The sequence below is a fragment of the Scyliorhinus canicula genome, chromosome 5, assembly GCF_902713615.1.
Source record: "Scyliorhinus canicula chromosome 5, sScyCan1.1, whole genome shotgun sequence".
NCBI lineage: Eukaryota > Metazoa > Chordata > Chondrichthyes > Carcharhiniformes > Scyliorhinidae > Scyliorhinus > Scyliorhinus canicula.
In genome coordinates this window covers 203726901-203741544 of record NC_052150.1, presented here as the reverse complement: position 1 = coordinate 203741544, position 14644 = coordinate 203726901, and the positions used below count along the sequence as shown (strand labels likewise).

At 46.1% G+C, this 14644-nt stretch overlaps 1 protein-coding gene across 1 annotated transcript in view; it reads right to left on the bottom strand.

Moving 5' to 3' along the window:
• LOC119966526 (receptor-type tyrosine-protein phosphatase N2-like) overlaps nucleotides 1–14644 on the bottom strand; it is a 983927-nt gene that overhangs the window by 13930 nt on the left and 955353 nt on the right. The window lies entirely within an intron of this gene.

The following is a 14644-nucleotide window of genomic DNA, read 5'->3' as shown; positions in this document are numbered from 1 at the left end:
ATGATGGTTTCAAGAGGTTGTAATAACTGATTGTGCATTTAATGTTGCTTCTGGTTTGTTGACACAAGTTGATAGGATTACAAGGTGTTTTCACATGGCAGAACACATTTGTTCTCTCAGTGATAGTGCAGTTAATGGAGGATTTTTATTATATGATGAGGTTAATTTGTTTATCAAAATATATCAAATATTTTCCACTGATACTGCATGTATTCTGAGGGTTGTACAGAGTGCGTACTTGTGAGTGGCCATGGAGGAGCATAGTGGTGGCATGGTGGAATCCAAGTGGTATGGGGGATACATGGTAGCATAGAGTTGGAAAGCAGATATATGGGATACATAGGTGGCTAAAGAAGAATATAGGTGGATTGGATGATCAGAGGGTGCATGGGCTAGCATGAGGGGTGGTTGGTGTGTGAGGGAGATGAAGGATGAGGTCGAAGGGCCTTTAAACAATTTTGAGCATTAGGATATGGTGTTGGAAAAGCAGGCCAAATCTACACCCACACCCCTTAAGCACCCCCTCGCAGCTTGCAAAATGCATTGCGATTACAAACATAGGGAAACATGAACGTACAACTTAGAAGCATGGCCCCTGCAGGAAAAGACAAAAATTCCTTGTAAAGTCGTGTATATATAGTTTACATATAATAGAATAGAAGCATTTTATGTGCTGCAAAAGTGCTTAGGTCACATTTTCCCAAGACCAGATGAAAATTCGGCCCTATGAGCAGAACAAAATAGGGCAGATTCTCTGTTGACCAATGTCGATATGTCCAGCTCTGTCAGTAGCGGAATGTTCAAGCCACTCTTCGTGATGGACATTGAGGTCCGCACCCAGAGTACATTCTGTGCCCTTGCCACTCTCCGTGCTTCCTCTGTGGTTATGGGGGGCAGGCAGAAAATGGACTTACAGCAAAAGCAAATCAGCCATGATTTTATTGAATGGCAGATCAGGCTCGATGGGCCAAATGGCCTATTCCTGCTCCTTCAGAACTTTAGAATCCCTGCAGTGCAGAAGAAGGCCATTCGACCCATTGAGTCTGCACCGACCCCATGAAAGTGCATTCTACCAGGGCCAGTCCCCCGTCGCCCCGTGCATTGATCATGGCCAACCTACCTAGGCTACACATGTTTGGACTGTGAAAGAAAATTGGAGCACCTGGTGGAAACCCACGCAGTCATAGGGAGAACATGCAAATTCCACAGGTCATCTAAGGCCGAATTGAACCCGTGTCCTTGGTGCTATGAGGCAACAGTGCTAACCACTGTACCACCGTCCTGTCCTATTTCTTATGATAATATGACCTCATGAAGGACTGCTACATTGCTGTTCACTGCTAAAAGTACAAGGTCCAGTGTTGCCAATGTGCTTGTATAATATCAAACTAGCTGGCTCACCAAGCCCTGCCCCAGCAGAGACTGTCGGAGCCCCAGGACAATAATAACAGGGACAATCAGCGATTTAAAAAGCATCACTTTTCACTTCCGTGCATCACCACAATGCCGGCAATCACATGGATACCGAAATAGGGAACCTGGGGAAAAGATAGAGGACTGATTCCCCCTCTAAAAATGTTTGCCAAATGCTATTCCATAAACTTATTATCCATTTAATCAAGATTAATTTTAAATTGAATGTTTGCGGATGGTTGCGCAATTTTCAGCACCATTCATGACTCCTTAGATACTGAAGCAGTTCGTGTCCATATGAAGCAAAGCCTGGACAATATCCCAGGCTTGGGCTGACAAGGAATATTCATGCTACACAGCTGCGAGGCAATGACTATCTCCAACAAAAATAATCTAACCATCGCCCCATGTAATTTAATAGCATTTCCATTGATGAATCGTCATCCTCGGGGTTATCGTTGACCAGAAATTGAACTTGTCTAGCCATATAAATACTGTGACTACAAAAGCAGGTCAGAGGCTGGGAATCCTGCGGCAACTAACTTACCTTCTGCCTCCTCAAAGCTTGTCCATCACTACCATGCGTATAAAATGTTGGGAACGCCACAGCTAGAGTATTGTGTGCAGCTCTGGAATTCACATGATAGAAGGGATGTGATAGCACTGGAAAGGGCACAGAGGAGATTTACCAAGATATTGTCTGGGCTGGAGAGTTTTAGTTATGAAGAGAGATTGGATAGACTGAGGATGTTTACCTTGGAGCAGAAGAGACTGAGGGGGGGCATGATTAAGATGTACAAAATTATGAGGGGCAGAGATAGAATAGACAGGTAGAAACTTTTCCACTTGGTGGAGGGATCAATGACCAGAGGGCATAGATTTAAGGTAAGGGGCAGGAGGTTTAGAAGGGTTGTGAGGAAATAGTTTTCACCCAGAGCGTGGTAGAAGTCTGGTATTCACTGCCTGAAAGGGGCTTTTCCCAGTAACTTCATTGAAGCCTACCTGTGACAATAAGTGATTATTATTATTAATTATTATTAGTGTAGGCAGAGACCCTCATAACATTTAAGAAGTACTTAGATGTGCGCTTGTGATGCCAAGTGTTAGAAAATGGAATTTAAAAAGTTAGGTGGTTGTGCTTGGCTGGTGCAGATGCGATGGGCAGAAGGGCCTTTTCTGTGCTGTAGACCCGATGACTATGGCAAGGCACAAGTCAGGAGTGTAATGGAATACCCTCCACTTGCCTGGATGAGTGCAGCTCCAACAACACTCAAGCAGCTTGACATCATCCAGGAAAAAGCAGACCACTTGATTAGCACCCCTTCCACAAACATACAAATCCGCCACCACTGTCGAACAGCAGCAGCAGTGCGTACCATCTACAAGATGCATTTCAGGAACTCACCAAGGCTCTTTTGTTAGCATCTTCCAAACCCACCACTTCTACCATCTAGAAGGACAAAAGTAGCAGATATATGGGAACACCACCACCTGGATATTCCTCTCCAAGCTACTCACCATCCTGACTTGGAAATATATCGCTGTTCCTTCACTGCTGCCGGTTCACAATCCTGGAACTCCCTCCCCAACAGCACTGTGGGTGTACCTACACAGTACGGGCTGTAGCTGTTTAAGATGGCAGCTTTCCATCACCTTGTCAAGGACAATTAGGGATGGGCAACAAATGCTGGCCTATCCAGCAAAGCCGACATAATATAAATAATTCGATTGTTATGTTCTTTATTGTAGCCGCAAAGAGAAAGAATCAGAGGTGGCACATATCAAGTTCATTTAACATAGTGCCAGGAGTGCTGCTCAAACAGGGTACAATGATGAACTCCACAACAGCCCGTAAAATGCTCCAACGATGTCATTGAGTAACATGTGACTTTACACCAGCCTATGGTGTTACTCTGACACAGAACACCCTCCCTCTTTACTCCTTCAGTGTCCCCGCATTTTTACTTAATCAAAAACTTTAACACAACTCCAACACATTATGCCATAACTAACACTGTTTGGTTATGGATGCTTATGTACATTAGTAAGACAGTCTCTTGGGTGGATGTCTGTCTCATGTTGGCAGAAGACAACGTTCAGGAACTTGGCTCTTAGGGGTACAAGGGAGTGTTTTCCTGTCCACCGGTCAGTGTTACATCTGGTGAAACCAACTCAGGAACTGTCTCTGGGTTGTGTGGGTGACTGTCCGAACAGATTCCATAATTCCGGCAGTTGTCGTCCTCAAGTCTGGCATGTCGCTGTCTGTACTCTCTGTGGTGTAAACATCTGGTACATATTCTGTCCTCAGAATATATACAGACAATAATTGGTCAGCATGTCGACGCCAAATTCGTTCATTGTCAGTTTGCATGGGATATGAAACCGGACGTGTTTTGGCCAATACAATTGCTGGAGTCCATTTTATGCCCGAGATGTAGTTTCTCACAAGAACACCCTTCCCAATGGTCAAAGTCACTGGACACGATTCAGCAGACTCAAGTTAAAGTCCGTTGACCGACACGTTTAGCGGGGCATCTCTCGGCACCACCCTTGCTTTTGGCGAGGAATTCCCCATCGAGGCAACTCAAAATAATTTCCTTCACTGGTGAGCTGAGCTATTCACAGATCGGAGCGCCATTTTTAATGGTGGCCTCAGAACCCCTCCCACCCCACTTCACCCAACTTATCTCTTCCGGGTCCTTGAGCCACCCTTTCACCCCACATCTTATGGGCAAGGCCCCGTACCCAGGCCCCATCCCTGACACAGGTAGTTTGATATCCTGGCACCCTGGAAGTGGCCCGGGCATCTGGGCAGTGCCAGGGTGGCAGTGCCAAGGTGCCAAAGTGCCAGCAGAAGTGCCAGGGTACCACCTCGCCCAGTGCCCAACCACCTGGGGGGCCTCAACTCCCCAGCGCTACCCCACATGCCCCCCCCCCTCCCAAGATACCATCAAGACTGTTTCACCACTTTGTGAACCAGTACCAAACGGTGCCTGGTTGAGGCCTGGGTGAGGCCAGCAAACCCTGGGCCCCTGGTGAATTGGGCGAACACATATTTAAATTAACTAAATGGCTGATTTAAATATACACTCATGGATCTCGCCCAACGAGAGCAAAATCCAGATCGCAAAGCACCGCGCGATTCGATGTTTCAGGCATCGCAAATGTCGATTCAGGCCTTCCGCAAGATTCAACGACCTCGTCCCGACAGAATGGGGCGGAATATAAATGTTATGGTCACAAGCCCCATAACATTTAATGCTTGAACCATTATAATCTCTCAGAGATATTTTGTGATTTCTTCTAATCGGCCGAATTTTTAGATTTTTTAAAGCAGCCATGCTAATTAAATTGGTTTTGGCACCAGGTGCTAACTTCAAGACTCTTGAAATGGGTGAGGTGTTGCATTGTTGATTAAAGAAGATAAACCACTGTATCGTTCACTTCAAGTGGTAGCAGCCATTTCATAGAATCATAGAATTTACAGTGCAAAAGGAGGCCAATTGGCCCATCGAGTCTGCTCCGGCCCTTGGCACCTAAGCCCACACTCCACCCCATCCCTGTCACCCAGAAACCCCACCTAACCTTTGTTGGACACTAAGGGCAATTTAGCATGGCCAATTCATCTAACCTGCACGTCTTTGGCCTATGGGAGGAAACTGGAGCACCCGGAGGAAACCCATGGAAACCCGGGGAGAACGTGCAGACTCCGCACAGACAGTGACCCAAGCCGGGAATCGAACCTGGGACCCTGGTGCTGTGAAACAACAGTGATAACATCCAACATTGTAAGCGACTCACAGCAAGTGAAGGGATTCCCCTTATGTAGTTCAAAAATTGTTGTTAAGGTATGATGGTCGATGAGTAGAGCAAATTGGCGGCCAAATAAATAAGGGTGGAACCTTCGAATTCCAAAAATATTGCTGATGGTTTCTTTTTCAAGTTTAGCATAGTTGGACTCAGCACTATTCAATGTCCTGGGAGCAAATGCTATTGGTCGCTCTCCCCCTGAAGGCATTATATGCATGACAACTACTCCAACCCCATAGGGTGATGCATCGCAAGCAAGCTACAACTTCAGTTTTGCATTATAATGGACCAATAACTTGGTTTCCTGTAATTTATTTTACATTTTGCTCAGCATCCTCACAATCGCTCATCCAGAGCCAACCTTGTTGAATATAAGAATATAAAGAAAGTAGGAAGGAACTTAAGCATGGAGTGAGGAGGGAAAAGTCCTTCGGCATACAGGATTAAGAAGAACCCAAAACATTTTATATGTATATAAAGAGCAAGAGAGTAGCCAGGGCAAGGGTTGGCCCACTCAAGGACAGAGGAGGGAATCTATACGTGGGGCTAGGGGAAATGGACAAGGAGTTGCATTGTTGATTAAAGAAGATAAAGAAGATATTGATACAATATTGAGGAAAGATATTAGTACAGATGATGTTGAATCTGTCTAGATAGAGTTAAGAAACACCAAGGGGTAAAACATTGGTGGGGGTGTTATACAGACCAGCGCTTGCAGTGGTAATGTTGGGAAAACATTAGAGAGGAAATCAGAGATGCATGTGATAAAGGAACATCTGTGATTATGGGTGACTTTAATCTGCATATAGATTGGGTGACTCAAATTAGTCACAGTACAATAGAGGAGGAATTTCTGGAGTGTATGTGGGATGGTTTCACTGTTTGTTTTAAAAAGGTTAACTTGAGTTCATAGAATAAACATTGTTTTGTTTTAAAAAACACTGGTCCATTCTCTGCTGTACCATACCTTTAGAGTGAGCCGTGTGCTCCCCATACCACAATCTATTAAAAGTTGTGGGTCAGGTGAACTCCATGATACACTTTGGGATTCTCTAAACCCTGGCCCATAACACCTTGAACAATGTGAAGAGGCAACTCCACTTTCTGCTCGCTAACTTCCACAGTCACCTTGATGAAGCCCTTCAGCAGCACAACCTTCTCAGTATATGTCCTTAATACCACATCAGATGGTTGCAATGGCAGATACTTCAATTTATATCAATTCAGGTATAAGCGATACTGCAGCCCCCGGATCCATTTAACAGTGTTCCCATTTAATTTTGGATAGAATGCTGAGCTTAAATTCCTTAAGATGACTTGACTTGGTGAGTCTTCAGTTGGATCACTTAACTGGCAAACTTGTCGTGTGGTTGTTGCAGTATTTTTCTTGGGACACTTCTTTTGTGCTGAGGAAGGTTGGCGTGACCAACATGCCTGGGCAATGCGACCAACTTTACCACAATTTTTGCGTTTGTTCTCCTTGCTCCAACAATCTCCAGCCATATGTCCCATTTGGTTGCAGCGATGACATGATAGGTTCTTGGTAGGCCTGCTTCTCACAGACTCCATCTTATGGACTTCAGCTCAAACTTCGATCAGCTTCTCTCGCAGCAAGTTCCATAGATGCTGCGATTTCCAGAGCAGATTTAAGGTTAATGCGCCTTCAGTCAACAATTCCCTTTGGATGGCTTCATTGCTGAGGCCACAAACTAATCGGTCGCTAAGTGTATCATCCAAAGTCTGGCCAAATTGGCAGTACTCTGCTAACTTTTGTAGTGACGCAACAAATTGTGAAATGATTTCCCCTTCCTCTTGTGTTCGACGGTGAAAGCGGAATCTTTCAGCCATTAATTGTGGACTGGGAGAGAAATGTTCTTGCAAGACAGTCATTAACTCATCACATGACTTGTCTCCAGGTTTAGCTGGTGTACTAAATTCTGTGGTAACATGAATGTTTTCCTCCCAACTGAGCTGGGAAAGGTCTCAATATGCAGGTCTGCTGGTGTCTGGTTGACTTTGAGGAACAATTGGAGCCATTCCCCATAAGAGTTCCATGTGTTCTCCTCCTCATCATCAAATGAGTCCATGGCACCTTTCTTCCCACCATTTTTGGATTGCCGCTCCCTGATCTGTGCTACTCAGCCTTTGGCCTGTCTTCCCTGCTGTTTATTTTCTCTGTCTAAAGCAGAGACACTCGCAGCACACAACAGACGAGCTGTTTCTGAGCCCCGCTATCGATTCCCAGACTGTAGGTTGCAGAGCCGGTAGCACCTTAGGTTTGCATTCCCGCGGCCCGTTTCAGTGCCTCGTGCTTGGCCTCCGCAGCTCTACCCGCTAGAATGGTAAGTGTACTGAAAATGTCGATCCTCCGTTTGAAGTAAACCCCAGTAGCCCGCAGTTGTTCGACTGCTTTTACTTGCACTAGTGGCTGTCGCTATCGACCGGAGGATTTATCAACGTCCCTGCTGCAAACTGTACGGTGTCCAAATATTTACGTGAGAGAGTTGTTTTTACTTGCCACAGTGATGATTTTGCCTCGGAAGTCGACAATATTTCTCCCAACCTCACTTCTGATGTCTTTTTTTTCCCGTTCATTTACGGGATGTGGATGTTGCTGGGTAGGCCAACACTTATTGCCCACGGAGAAAAGCAAATTACTGCGGATGCTGGAATCTGAAACGAAAGGAAAAATGCTGGAAAATCTCAGCAAGTCTGGCAGCATCTGTAGGGAGAGAAAAGAGTTAACGTTTCGATGCAGCTTTGACAAAGAGTCATCGGACTCGAAACGTTAGCTCTTTTCTCTACTTATTGCCCATTCCTAGTTGCCCTTCAGAAGGTGGTGGTGAGTTGCCTTCTTGAACTGCTGAGTCCTCGAGGTGTAGGTACACCCACTGTGCTGTTAGGGAGGGAGTTCCAGGATGTTGCTCCAGTGACACTGAAGGAACGGTGATATATTTCCAAGTCAGAGAGGTGAGTGACTTGGAGGGGAACCGCCAGGTGGTGGTGTTCCCAGGTATCTGCTGCGCTCGTCTTCTAGATGGTAGGGATCATGGGTTTGGAATGTGTTGTCTAAGGAAATTGGTGAGTTCCTGCAATGCAACTTGTAGATGGTACACATGGCTGCCACTGTTCATCGGTGGTGGAGTTTGAATGTTTGTGGAAGGGGGAGCACTCAAGCGGTTGCTTTGTCCTGGATGGTGTCGAACATCTTGAGTGTTGTTGGAGCTGCACTCATCCAGGCACACTCCTGACTTGTGCCTTGTAGATTGTGGACAGGCTTTAGGGGGGGTTAGGAGGTGAGTTAGTCATCATAGGATTCCTAGCCCTTGACCTGCCCTGGTAGCCACAGTATTAATGTGGCTAGTCCAGTTCAGTTTCTGATCAATGTTAATTGTGGGGGATTCAGCGTGGTAATGCCATTGAATGTCAAGGGGCAATGGCTAGACCCTCTTTTGTAGGAGAGGGTCATTCCCTGGCACTTGTATGGGGTGAATGTAACTTGCCACTTGTCAGCCCAAGCTTGGATACTGTCCGGGTCTTGCTGGACCATGCTTCATTAACTGAGGAGTCGCGAATGGTGCTGAACATTGTTCAGTCATCACAAACATCCCCATTTCCGACCTTACAATAGAAGGGAGTTCATTGATGAAGCAGCTGATGATAGTTGGACCTATGTACCTGAGGAACTCCTGCAGTGATGTCCTGGAGTTGAGATGATTGACCTCCAACCACCACAACCATCTTCCTTTATGCCAGGTATAACTCCAACCGGCAGAGAGTTTTCCCCATGATGCCCATTGACTCCAGTGTAGCTAGGGTTACATACCCGATGCCATACTTGGTCAAATGCTGCCTTGATGTCAAGAGCAGTCACTCTCACCTCACCTCAGGCATTCAGCTCTTTTGTCCATGTTTTAACCAAGGCTATAATGGGGTCAGGAGCTTGTGGAACCCAAACTGAGCGTCCGTCAGCAGGTTATTGCTGAGTTAGTGCTGCTTGATTGCACTGTTGATGACTCTTTCCATCACTTGATGATGGAGAGTAGACGGATAGGACAGTAATTGGCTGGGTTGGATTTGTACTGTTTCTTGTGTACAGGACACACCTGGGCAACTTTCCACATTGCCAGGTAGATGCCAGTATTGTAGCTGTCTTAGAACAGCTTGGCTAGGGGTGCAACAAATTCTGGAGCATAAGTCTTCAGGATTATTGCCGGGATATTGTCAGGGCCCATAGCCTTTGCAGTATCCAGTGCTTTCAGCCGTTTCTGGATATCACGTGGAGTGAATCATATTGACTGAAGAATGACATCTGTGATGCTGGGGACCTCTGGAGGAGGCCAAGGTGGATCATCTATTCGGCACTTCTGGCTGAAGGTTGTTGCGAATGCCTCAGTCTTGTCTTATGACCATATGTGCTGGGCTCCTCCATCATTCATGATGGTGATATTTGTGGAGCCTTCTCCTCCAGTGAGTTCTTTAATTGTCCACCACCATTCATGGACTGCAGAGCTTATATCTGATGTTGTGGAATCGCTTAGCTCTGTCTATCACTTGCTGCTTATGCTGTTTGGCACACAAGTAGTCCTGTGTTGTAGCTTCACCAGGTTGACACCTCATTTTTAGGTATGCCTGATGTTCCTGGCATGCTCTCCTGCACTTTTCCTTGAACCAGGGTTGATTTACTGACTTGGGATATGCCAGGCCATGAGGTTGCAAATTGTGGTTGAATACAATTCTGCTGATGGCCCACAGCACCTCATGTGTGCCCAGTCTTGAGTTGCGAGATCTGTTTGAAGTCTACCCCATTTAGCATGGTGGTAGTGCCACACAACACGATGGCGGGTATCCTCAGTGTGAAGATGGGACTTTGTCTCCACAAGGATTGTGTCGATATTGCCATGGACAGATTCATCTGCAGGAGGCAGATTGGTTAGGATGAGGTCAAGCATGTTTTTCTCCCTCACCACCTGCTTCAGTCCCAGTCTAGCAGCTATGTCCTTCAGTACCCGGCCAGCTCGGTCTGTGGTGGTACTACCGAGCCACTCTTGGTGATGGACATTGAAGTCCCCCACCCAGAGCATTTTCTGCACACTCGCCACCCTCAGTGCTTCCTCCAAGTGGTGTTCAACACGGAGGAGTACTGACTCATCAGCTGATGGTGGCCGGTACATGGTAATCAGCAGGAGGTTTCCTTGCCCATGTTTAACCTGAAGCCATAAGACATTAAGGGATCCAGAGTCGATGTTGAGGACTTCCAGGGCAACTCCCTCCCGACTGTATGCCAGCTCTGCTGGGTCTGTCCTGCCGGTGAGACAGGACATACCCTGGAATGGTGATTGTGGTGTCTGGGACATTGTCTGTAAGGTATGATCCTGTGAGTATGCTAGGCTGTTGCTTAACTAGTCTGTGAGACAGCCCTCCCAACTTTGGCACAAGCCAAAGGTAATGTTGGTAAGGAGGACTTTGCAGGATCGGCAGGGCTGGGTTTGCCATTGTCTTTCCGGTGCCCGGTTCAATGCTGGGTGCTCCGCCTGGTTTCATTCATTTTTTTGTGTTTTTGGAGCGGTTGAATACAGCTGATTGGCTTGCTAGGCCATTTCAGAGGGCATTTAAGAGTCAACCACATTGTTGTGGGTCTGGAGTCACTTGTAGGCAGAATTCCTTCCATAAAGAACATTAGTGAACCAGATGGGTTTTTACAACAATCGACAATGGTTTCATGTCATCATCAGACTTTTAATGCCAGATATTTTATTGAGTTTAAACTCCAACACCTGCCGTGATGGGATTCAAACCCGCATCCCCAGATCATTATCCTGGGTCTCTGGATTACTAGTCCAGCGACAATACCACGATGCCTCCACCTCCCTCAAAATATATGGGCTGGTGTATGGGTCTGGATCTCTGTCGATAATTACTTTTCTGGCTGACAAAATCGTCATCGAAAGTTGTTTTTCTCCCGTTTTGTTTTGTTTACAGCCAAGATCTCGTCGCCAGTTTCTCTTTTCTTATATTCTTTGTTGTCCCCACAAAGAGAAAGAATCAGAGGTGGCACACGTCGAGTTCGTACAACATAGTGCCAGGGGTTCATTCACAAGGTGCTGCTCAGACAGGGTACAACAGTGAACTCCACGAAAAGCCTTCAAGACTCTCCGATGATGTCACTGCATAACATGTGACACCAGTCAATGCTGTTACTCTGATACACAACAACTGTGAAAACCACAAAATAACAAAAGGAATTTTATGCTCTTTTCTTTCTGACAATCGACAACAATGTACAAAAATATATTACTCCGATCACCTTGACAGCCATAATTTTAATTCTCCTTATTAACCAAGGCCACATGATCTAGAATCCTAACATTAAACTCCTTCCGCAGCCTAGTCTTAGTGACAGGTTTCATCCTAATAGAAGACGACAAAGAGAAAATACTGAATGAGAAAAGGCCATTCACCCTATCAATGCTATAGAAGTGTCCCATCATTTGTGTCTATTCTTATGCTTACAACCTTCAACCCCCTGCATTTATTAAGCAGGGACAATCGGAAAACCCCAAATCATTACTGAACTCTGGACTGCAGTTAATGAGCAGATGAGCACTCCTCTGAAGAGCTTTTTCTATATGCGACGCATTAAGGGGTAAGTTGCACAAACGGCACTTCATGTAGAAAAGTTACAAGGAATCTTGATTAACTTCATATTTGTCATCTTGAGGATGTGAATCTCCACTTGCTCCCCCGGTTTGCAGCCTCTTTTTTTTTCCCAGGCCACTCACCACCATTTGGGTGAAAGGTCAGCTTGTTTCCAAGCCTTAACAATGGGGCCTGAGTGAGACATCAATAAAGGCTGCCTCGCCCTCTGGTTTTCACAGAGCTGAAACAGCGCGACATTACATGATTGAAATACATTTCAGCAGCTGCCCTGAACTGTACAGCGCAACAAAAAGGCAGCAGGTACGTTTCTGCAATTGACGCAATTATTGGGCTTGATTGTAAGTCCCCAACAAATGTTGGAAGCCATTGTGGAGAAGGTTGGAGGTGGTGGGGGAGGGGACAGTTAAATAGAGCAGGGGATTTAAATACTCCCTTGCATCCCAATCTGACAGACTGCAATTTTAAGTAGTAGGGAAAAAGAACACCTGACCAAAAGGCAGCAGGATCCTCTTCAAAATTGGACTCTGATTATCTCATTCGGGCCTGGTCTGCAATTTTAACCCGAGGCCTGAGAGGGGGGTGGGGGGTGGGGGGGGGAGCAGTGGTGACAAAAACACAATCCCCATCATGGAATTTGGCAGTACATGACGAACGGTGACTAATTTTAGACAAGGCTGATGATATTGCCTGAAACAGTATTAGAGATGTGAGTGAAACTGAATTTTTAATCCTTGGGTGAAACCCCAAAGAAATACATTGAAAAAAATCTGTGAAAAAAGATTTGTACAATCGCATGTATTAAGGTCAAAGCTAATTATAGACACGTTTAAGTAAATAGTATGATGACACTGAGGAATTATTTTTATAAAAGGAACTTAATAGCCAGAATGTTGCTCATACTTAGTCAAAACCGCCAACATGCTTCTTCAGAACCTGTGTCACCCTTCAATCATGACAGCATTTATGCAGTTACCAATAGAAATCCATCACAATAGTTAAGCTATGAGGCTTCTAATGCTGTTGTTCGTGCAAGAATATTATGATTTAAAACTATAGTGGGAGAGAATATAAAGAAGGAACAAGGTAAAGGCAGAGACAGCCAAAAAGCTGGGTTTGCAGGTTTTATATAGCACAGTCTAAATTAATCGCCTCAATCCTTAGAGCTGCGTTCGATAAACTCTCACTGTGTGCAGGCACATGCAGACCTGGTTTACACCTATGCGTACATGAGCAGAGGATTTTGTGCGGTCATGATCAGCGACTTCTACAAATGCAGGAGCAGAGAGTTCTGCACATGTGAATGAGGTATTGTTACGTCACAAGTCTATGGCTAAACTTAAAAATTAACATAAGCCACTCTGTTCCGAAACTAACAGAAGAGGATAAACTACAGATGTCCTGCTGCCCAATAATGGCAACAAACATTTTCGTGGGGATGGGAATGGGCCAGGGAATGGGCATTATGCGGTGGCAGCTGCCCATATCAAAAAGCATGATTTTTGTTGGAGAGTTGGGGTATATTTTTGGAGAGGTAGGGTACCCCTTTGGGAAAATCCTGGGAAGGGACTCATTGGGATTAAAGTGCATGAATGTGCATAAACTCATTGGAACTGTCAAGAAAGCTTTCAAGAGGAACCCTCAAGAGGAACTGTCAAAGGTGTTGATGAACTCTCATAGCTGTCAAACATATGAAAAACAACTTTTCATAAATTTTATATGATTTCTTTTATTGTCACGTGTACCGAGGTACAGTGAAATATATTGTTTTGCTTACAGTCCTGGCAGATCGTTCCACACATGAAAACATAGAACATACCATAATAATAAATAATAATAGAACTGTTGGAACCAACAATTCTACGGACACGTGCTTGTAGGATTAGAATAGCGGTTTTAATATAATTACAACAGAGCCAGCCTGTTAGCCGTTGAACTTTCGATGAACTGGCTGGCTGACCCTGTGGCACTGACCTTTATACAGCAGCACCCGGGGGAGGAGTCCTGGGCGGAGCCAAGGGAGAAGCCCCGTACAACTCTCAAGCATTCCCAGAGCTACTCCTCCTGGAGGTCAGATAGTGCAACTGCACTTACAATATAGACACATGTATATACAGGTTATAATCCGGTGTGAATCACATTCACCACATTCACCCCCTGTGAAAAGAATCGAGTCCAGCGGGGTGGTGGCTCACAGAGTTAGTCTGTCCGGTGGACGAATTGTTCTTTTCGATCTGCGGAGCACCGGGGTTGCAGCCTCTTGCGGTGGCTGGGTGGGTGTTGAGAGCTGGGGTACAATGGCAGACTCCGGGGTGGGTCTCGTCCGAACTTTATACACCTCTGGCTCGACCGGAGACTGAGGGCGCTGGGGGCGGGCTGGTTCTGGCGCGTGGAACCGGTGGAGTGCGCTTGCGGGATCGGGGGGCGCTAGGGGGTGGCAGAATAGGGAACAGGGTAAGGGGTTCCTCAGTGGGGGTGGGGGGGGGGCTGGATCCAGCGGGTGCCAGGTCCCGAAGGGATACTGTGTCCTGGCGACCGTCCGGGAACTCCACGAATGCATACGGGCGGTTGGAATGGAGGAGGCGCACCTTTTCAACAAAGGGGTCAGTTTTGTGCTCCCTGATGTGCTTCCTCAGGAGGACCGGGCCTGGTGTCCTCAGCCACGCCGGAAGTGAGACTCCCGTGGTAGTGCCCCTAGGAAAAATGAAGAGTCGCTCGTGAGGGGTTTGATTTGTAGCTGTACAGAGGAGGGATCTGATAGCGT